Below are 8,876 nucleotides of genomic sequence, written 5' to 3' on the forward strand. Positions count from 1 at the left end.
GCTTCTTCCAACATGAAGATCCCAAATCTCATTGCTATATTCTTACCTTTAGGTTCCTGATTATTATGCAATTTGTTTTGCTTTATATTTTACTGCTTTTCAGCCACCAGACTTCAGATGCTATCATGATGCCAACCTGACTTCCCTGGGCCACCAGTGACCTCACCAGTGTGTCCTGGAACCTCACCTTCCCAGAGCCCTAGCCCACTATGAAATGTAGGAACAGGATGGGGGTATGGATTGACTTGTCAATGCCCAAGTCTAGTGGAGAAGCAATTACAAGAGCCAGACCTTTCAGCTTCTGTACCCCATAGAGATCTTTGGTTAATACTCCCAGAGAGGTAAAGAATAGGGAACCCTCCAAGGAGGGCATGGGCTGGGATATGGAGCTTTGGTCATGGGAATTATATGGAACTGTACTCCTCTATCCCACAATCTTGTCAATCATTATTAAATTGCTAATAGAAAATAAAATAAATTATACCATAAAGGTGAAAAAAAAAAGATGGTGAGAGAGAGAGAGACCAAGAAATTATGAGGGAGAGAAAGAGCTGAGAGACTGCACAGCACTGTCTGACTGTTTGTGAAGCTCCCCCAATGCAGAGACTCTCCTTTGGTGGCCGGGGGCTTGAACTCCAGTCCTTGTACCTGATAAAGTGTAAACATTCTTCTGGGTGAGCCCTCTTCTGTTCCCCAGAAAGCATATATCTGAATCAGACTTGCTGTCAGAATATGTATACATCCTGTGAATCAGTTCTTCTTCTTCTAGCGTTTGCCCTTCTTCCGTAGCCAGACAGTAATAAAAAGGAAGTCTGTTAAAATGAGCCAGAAGACTTGAGCAGATACTTCATCAGAGAAGATGTACAAATGCCAGTGAGTGCCAGCAGTGGGTGTCAGATTAATGTAGGTCGCGGCCATGTGCATGGACATGGCTCAGCTATAAGGATCCAACAACCACCAAGTGTTAATGGGAGCACAGAGCCACGGGAACGCACATATGCCACTGGAGAGCTGCTAATCACACTCTGTAAAAAGCTGTCACAGTCTCCTTGTTGGTAATTCCTCTTCACAGGTATTTCTCCAGAAGCAATGCGTATCTACGTCCACAAGACAAGACATTCGTAGAAACTGTGATCTCAGAGCTTGCAGGCTGCAAATAGCCCACAGGCTCATCAACCAGAGATGTCACTAGACAGACTGTGACATATGTGTCTGCTAGACTACCAGCCAGCAATTTAAAAGAAGCTGTCAAGATAAAGCATGGAGAGAGACAGAGGGAGAGAGAGAGAGGGAAAAGGAGAGGGAGAGGGAGAGAGAGCTCGAAAATAACATGGTGAGGAGTCAGGTGGTAGTGCAGTGGGTTGACTGCACGTGGTACAAAGCGCAAGGACCTGCGTAAGGATCCCGGTCCAGCCCCTGGCTTCCCACCAGCCGGGGAGTCACTTCACAGGTGGTGAAGTAGGTCTGCAGGTGTCTATCTTTCTCTCACCCTCTCTGTCTGCCCCTCCTCTCTCTATTTCTCTCTGTCCTATCAACAATGACGACATCAATAACAATAACAATAATTACAACAATAAAACAAGGGCAACAAAAGGGAATAAATAAATATTAAAAAATAATAATGTGGTGAGAGGAGCAAGCAAGACAGGAAAATACATACCGTATACCTTCCCCTGGCATGAAGTTCTAGACTGAGTGAAACATGTCTCCAGTTAGACACTGAACTAGCAGATGCTTGGGAAAGTCATAACATATATATATATATAAAATTTTTTGCATAGAAAAACATTGAAAGATACATCATGACTTTCTTGACAACCCAATAGCTCAGGGGCGGAAGTGGTGGTAGGGTTGAAAGGGAAAGAAGGAGGGAGGGAGAGAATTCTGGCCAGATGGCAAAGTACCACATTACAACAGGGATGTGGGTGACTGGTGTATAAACATTTCTCAACATCACACAGCCACAATATTTGTACACTTTAATATATGTAAAAAAAATTTTTTTTAAAAAAGAAAGCAATTTGAAAAAAAAAGAAAGGAAAAAGAAAAAAAAACAGTGAAAAGTGAGTGGGTGAAAGAAGAATGACACAGCGGGAGAACTGTTGAAGGGAGTGATGGGTAGGCAGGGAATTCAATTACACGATTATGTTTACTTTGCGGATCCTTGACATTTTTCTATAATAAAAAGCGCAATAAAATCAAAGGGAAGAAAGGGATAATTACCCTGTTGGTGCTGTTGTGTTCCTGTGAGGGCGGGCTGGGGAGAGGAGGTGGGGAGCTCACTCTGATGGGTGTCTCCGTTAGGTCTGCCTCTCTCTCTCTCTCTCTCCCTCGATTTCTCTACTTCTTTCTTCTCTTCCACTCTGCCTGCCCTCTTTTCTTTCTGCTTTGGCTCCCCACTGCCTGCCACCTCCCTTGCCCGTGTCACCCCATCGCCCTGTGTTCCCTGATGGCTGTAGATTTGCTTTTTTTTTTTTTTCTCGGAGGAAGGCAGTGGTCTGAGTGTGGAGTGTCTTGAAACCTGGCAGCCCAGGCAGTCCCCATCAGGCGCTGGGTCTCTTGCTCCCCCAGCTCTGTCAGCCTGTGTCCCAGGCGGAGACAGGCAGCTCCGGCTTCTCTGTCTGAGTGCCAGCATTCTTAGCTGGCCCGGCAGGCTGCCTGTGCCCTGACATGTCTCCTTTCCCTGAGAACTGTCAGGCTCAAGGTGGCTCAAGGTGTCAGCCCTGCACTCTGGTCCTCCTCCTTTCTGGAGCTGCCCTCCTTCATCGGACTAACAACTACCAGCACCTCAGCCCTTGAAGCTGCGACTGTCAGTCAAGAACCTGCTGAGTGGCAGGCTTTGGGGCAAGACCCTGTGCTCTTTGTCTCTTTTGTTCAGTTTTTTTTTTTTTTTTCCTCCCCCCAGGGTTATTGCTGGGCTCGGTGCCTGCACCATGAATCCACCGCTCCTGGAGGCCATTTTTTCCCCCTTTTGTTGCCCTTGTTGTTGTAGCCTCGTTGTGGTTATTATTATTACCATTGGTGATGTTGTTCGTTGTTGGATAGGACAGAGAGAAATGGAGAGAGGAGGGGAAGACAGAGAGGGGGAGAGAAAGACAGACACCTGCAGACCTGCTTCACCGCCTGTGAAGCGACTCCCCTGCAGGTGGGGAGCCAGGGGCTCTAACCGGGATCCTGATGCCGGTCCTTGCGCTTTGCTTAACCCACTGTGTCACCACCCGACCCCCTCTTTTGTTCTGGTTTAACCATCTGTTGCCTGCACAGATGTTTATGGGGCTGTGGAGGGGACCCAGACTGGTGACTGTGTGGTGGCAGTGACTGGCACAGAGCTCTGTAGCAGCGTGACCAGGGGAGCCACTGGGGAGCCAGGGGGTGTCCAGGGGGTCCCTCAGGCTGGGGTGGGGTGTGGAGTGAGGAAGTGATTCTGGGAGGAAGTGCAAAGTAAGCTAAGCCCATGGGGTGGGTGGAGTGATGAAAGACAGCCTGAGAACGGAGGCAGGCAGGCTCCCAGTTCACTCCAGTTAGCCTTTGGGTGCAGGGTGGGGGGGTTGAGCCCAGGGGTTAATGTCTGGCCCACAGACCTGGCCCCCTCTAGCTGGGAGCTCCCACCTAAGCACTCACTCCCTGGGGCTGCACACACTGGGGACCCCTTGTCAGTTGCTCCCCTGGCTCCTCTCTGGCCCTCTCTCCTCCAGCCCTCAGGCTAGACAGTGACTCAGGTGGCTCAGGTGACTCAGGGCTCAGCTGCTTCAGATTTCAGATGACCAGGCCTCTGCCTCCAGGGAGGGACAGACAGCTCCTTGCCCTCTGTCCTTGGCTCTGGTTCTGCTTAAAAGTATAGGTCATGACTGGTTCTGACTTTGGCTCTAGACCTGGTTCTGGTTGTGCCTCCGGTTTGGGCCAGGCTGTGGCTTTGACTCTCTCTCTCTCTTTTTTTTTTTTAATATTTATTTATTTGATAGAGACAGACAGAAATTGAGAGAGGAGTGGGAGATAGAGTTAAAGAAACAGAGAAACACCTATTCAGCCTACTTTACCACTAGTGAAGCTTTCCCTCTGCAGGTGGGGATCAGGGGCTTGAACCTGGATCCTTGTGCATTGTAATGTGTGTGCTTAACCAGGTGCACCACCACCTTGCCCACCCCCCACATTTTTGTTTTAATTTTTATTAGGGCACTGCTCAACTCTGATTTATGGTGTTGGGATGGGGATTGAACCTGGGACCTCTGAGTCTTAGGCCTGAGAGCCTTTTTGCAGAACCATTATGTTGTCTTCCCCACAAGTACTTACACTAAGTGCGCACAGAGAAGGAACAGCTACTGTCTAAGGACATACATAGGACAGCACGGTGACAGCCAGTGCTTCCCATGACTCAGCTAACATTCACTCTGCATTGGGGCCACCAGCAAGGTCACCTTGCTCTGCCCTGAGGACTTGCTCTTCTGGGAGCTGGGGATAAGCATCACTGACCTGCTGTTGGTGCAAATTCTGGATGACTGAGGAAGGTCACAGTTCTGGTCACCATGCCCCTCACTCCCTCACAGGGTCGGGAGTTTTGGGGTGTGGCCAGTCTGCAAAGCTGCACCAGTGGCATCTGGCTTTGGGCTCACACATATGCTCAAGATAGAGGGCAGTTTCCGGCTTTGCGCAGATGGCCTAGGCACCAGTCTCAGCTCAGCTGTGTGACCTGCGTCAGGTTGCTTCATTTCTCTGAGCCTCTGTTTCCTCATCTGTGCTATGGACCATGTGCCAGGAATACTCTTGAATTTTTGGGACAATCTCTGTAATGTGCCTGGTAGATCGTATGCACCCAGAAAAAATATACGACAGTAGCTTGGATGGTTACTCTTTTTTTTTTCCTCCAGAGTTATTGCTGGGGCTCGGTGCCTGCACCACAAATCCACTGCTCCTGGAGGCTATTTTCCCCCTTTTTGTTGCCCTTGTTGTTTTATAGTCACTGTGGTTATTACTACTGTTGTTATTGATGTCTTTGTTGAATAGGACAGAGAGAAGTGGAGAGAGGAGGGGAAGACAGAGAGGGGGAGAGAAAGACAGACACCTGCAGACCTGCTTCACCGCCTGTGAAGTGACCCCTCTGTAGGTGGGGAGCTGGGGGCTCAAACCGGGATCCTTGTTTCACTCTTTGTGCTTCGTGCCATGTGTGCTTAACCTGCTGCACTACTGCTGGGGGCTCGAAACCAGGATCCTTGTCAGTCTTTGTGCTTTGTGTCATGTGTGCTTAACCTGATGTGCTACGCCTGACCCCCTGGATGGTTATTCTGATGATGAGGGTGATGATGAAGATTGGGAAGAGCCCCCCTGGGGTGGGGGTGGTAGTAGTTGAGGTGCAAAGGATCTCCCTCCCTGCAGGGTCCCTGGGAGAGCATGCCCACCTAGCCAGCCTCTGTGCCTTCTTGGGTGGGCCCAAGTTAAAGCTGTGTGGAGGGGCTGGGTAACAGAGGTGCTCTGAGGCCTAGGGAGCAATCCCAGAGCACAAGGCCTCTGGGAATCTATGCCTGTCTTCCCTACTCGCTGGCCGGGACACTCCTGTGGCCCAGGGGCAGGGCAGGGCCTTGGCACACCTGCTGTGTCTTCTCTGAGCTCTCTCCTGTGCTACTCCCCTCCTCACTTCCGGGGAGTGGTGGTGGCATCTACAGCTTAAACAGCAGGGGAGATGCCCAGTGCCCACCCACTCTGTCTCCTGCTACAAATCACTCTTCCCTGGCTGACCAGCACTCAAGGGAGCAGATGTTATCTGGCTGAACTTCAGCCCGTCTCCCACTTGCTCACAGCATGCCTCCCCTTGAGAGGAGAGCCGAGAGGAGCTGGCCAGGCCTGCACCCAGGTCACTCTTCTCAGGCCAAGAGGGTGTCTTTCTGAAGCCACTCCACCAGCAGGCTGATCCACCCCAGGGCCCTAATCCTCTCCTCTCAGGCTCTGCCTTCGGAGTCTTTTGTTATTGTTACTGCCCTTCTTTGTGTTTTAGGGTGCAACCCCATCATTCCAGACTTTCGAGATGAGAAGGGGGTTCAGGAGCAGGGGCTGAAGTCTTGGCCCACACAGCCTGAGGGGAAGGCAGGAAGGGCAGTTTGGTCAGTGACCTGTCATGACGTCCTTCTCCCAGCCCTCTCCCAGCACAGGAACACCCCGTTCACTTTTCCTCTCTTAAGCAAAAACCTCACCGAGTGATCAGAGGAGCTGTGAAATGTCTCAGTGTCTCCCCACCCTCCCTAGGCATCGTCACAGCCCAGTCCTCACCTCCAAATGCCTCAGCAGTCAAGGAGACTGACTCAGCGATTAAGCCACTTGCTCAGAGAAAGTGCTGGGACTCATCCACCGAGACTCCAACTGCTGCCTTCACCCCAATTCCAGCTATGCCCACACAGAGCAGACCCCCCCGCAGGTGGTGCAGAAACCCACTCACCCTGGGAAGGCCTGTTGGCCCATGTGCGGCAGGGATGAGCCAGGATTCCACAGAGACCAAAGGGAACCACAGGAGATTCCTTTCTGTAAAGGAGGTGACCCCCTGGCAGAGCACACATCTTGCCATGTGCAGTCCTGGATTTTGATAATTAAAAAAAATTATATTTATTTATTTATTCCTTTTTGTTGTCCTTGTTGTTTTATTGTTGTAGTTATTATTGATGTCATTGTTGGATAGGACAGAGAGAAATAGAGAGAGGAGGGGAAGACGAGAGAAGGGGAGAGAAAGTTAGACACCTGCAGAACTGCTTCACCGCCTATAAAGTGACTCCCCTGCAGGTGGGGAGCCGGGGGCTCGAACCAGGATCCTTACGCCAGTCCTTGTGCTTTGTGCCACCTGTGCTTAACCTGCTGCGCTACCGCCCGACTCCCCAGATTTTGGTAATTTCCATGCTTATTTATTTAGATAGGACAGAGAGAAATTGAGAGGGGGAGGGGAAGATACAGAGAGAGACACAGACCCACAGCACTGCTTCACCACATATAAAGCTCTGCTCTGCAGGCGGGGGCGGGGAGCTTGCTCCTGATCCTAGAGCACTGTAAAGTGTGCTCTCCACTAGCTGTGCAGCATCACACTGCTCCCCACTCCCCCAGCTAGGATTTTAAAAATCACATCTGATTTGATTCAATTTAATTTGTTTCGATAGTTCCAGGTCTTCCCACATGTGTGATATCACTCTGAGGTGATTATATATATGTATGTATATATGAGAGAGAGGTGCTGTAGTATTCTCATGTGGTGTGCTGGGGGCTTGAACCTAGGGAGTACACGTGGCAAGGCAGGCATCTGAACAGCTGAGCTGTCTCACTGGCCTTCAGCCCTGGGTTTGAACCTCGGCACCAGTGGGGATCTCCATAGATGGTGGAGTGGCGCTGTTGCTCCCTCTCTCTTCTCTCTTTCTTGGAGGGAAAAACCATGGAAAATGGGATGGAGAGGGCACTCAGCAGCATCCCCCCATGTGGGAGACCCTGGGCTCCTTCCCCCGGGGCATTCAAGGAGAAAAGAGAGATTCATTTCAGGGAACTGGCTCCTGCCCAGCAATCCAGAGACAGGCTGGCAACTCTGGTGGGAGCTGATGGAACAGTTGTGAGGTGCACTGTCTTCTCAGGGAAATGCGCTTTGTCTCTTAAGCCCTCTCTTTCACCCGACGCAATGGGGCCGACCGTATTATGGCGGGTAATCTGTACATAAAGCTGGGCTCTGGAGATGTGAACCATGCCTACAAAACACCTTCAGGGCGACACCTGGATTAGTGTCTGCTTCCCCAGTGGAGTGTTGCACTCAGCCAGGCTGACACATTGAGCCAACCCACACAACCTTTCTCTGGGTGTGGACAGCAGTGCTGGGAGCAGCTGGAGAGCCCAGGGGCATTTGCCTGAGTCTGGGAGCCATCCAGACAGGGATGGGGGACCCCGGATGATCCCAGGAGGTCCAGAACTGATTTCCCTCCCCTGGGGAGGATCCCCCCTTTTGCTTGGCTTCCCCCAGACTCCCAGGTGAGACCCCATGTCTTTGCAGAGGGTGCATGGTGAGGCTGGGCAGAGAAGCCCTAGAGTGGGAGGAAAAGGACCATTGTGGTGGTGCACCTGGTTAAGCACACACATTACTGTGCAAAAGGACCTGGGTTCAAGCCCCTGGTGCCCACTTTCAGGGGGGAAAGCTTTACAAGTGGTGAAGCAGGGTTGCAGGTATCTTACTGTCTCTTTCCTCTCTACCCCTCCCCTCTCAATTTCTGTCTCTATCCAATAATAAAAATGGAAAAAAAAATAAAAAAGCACCATTGCCTGAACCCTGAGGGACTCAGTATACCAAGCACCTTTCAGTGTGGGGAAGCACCCCGGTCCCCTGGAGGTGTGCCATGAATATCTGCTTCTCAAAGCTGGGTGCCTGGAATGTTCTAGGCAGCAGGTAGAAACCCACCCTGTTCCTCACGTTCTTCTGAGGAGCAGATTCCCTGTGGATGGAGCAGCACCTCTCAGTCTAGAGGCTTTTAACTCTGACTTCAGGGGATTCTCCAAAGTGTTAGGAGGGCCACCGTGCAGAGGCTGGACTTTGGAAATGGTGTGACTATTGGGGGCGTGGGGGAGGGGAGGTGAGAGCACCCAGCTTTGAGGCTGCTCATTCTACAGGCACAAGAGACGACGTGCAGATCCTGGACACACCAAGACTGAGACCACTCCACCATTGGGGGGATGGTTCCTGGCCCTTTTTGCAGCTGGAGGTTCTTCTCAGACTCATAGATGTTCCCACAGTGAAGACTAGAACTTGGGGTGGGTGACCAGGGGCTGGGAGATATAGCACTTGGTAGAGCACGCATACCCGACTGTGTACAAGGTCCTGGCTTCAAGACACAGGAGCACGGTGGAATAGTACCAGGGGAGCTTCACGGATG

This window comes from Erinaceus europaeus, chromosome 20, assembly GCF_950295315.1.
Source record: "Erinaceus europaeus chromosome 20, mEriEur2.1, whole genome shotgun sequence".
Lineage (NCBI taxonomy): Eukaryota > Metazoa > Chordata > Mammalia > Eulipotyphla > Erinaceidae > Erinaceus > Erinaceus europaeus.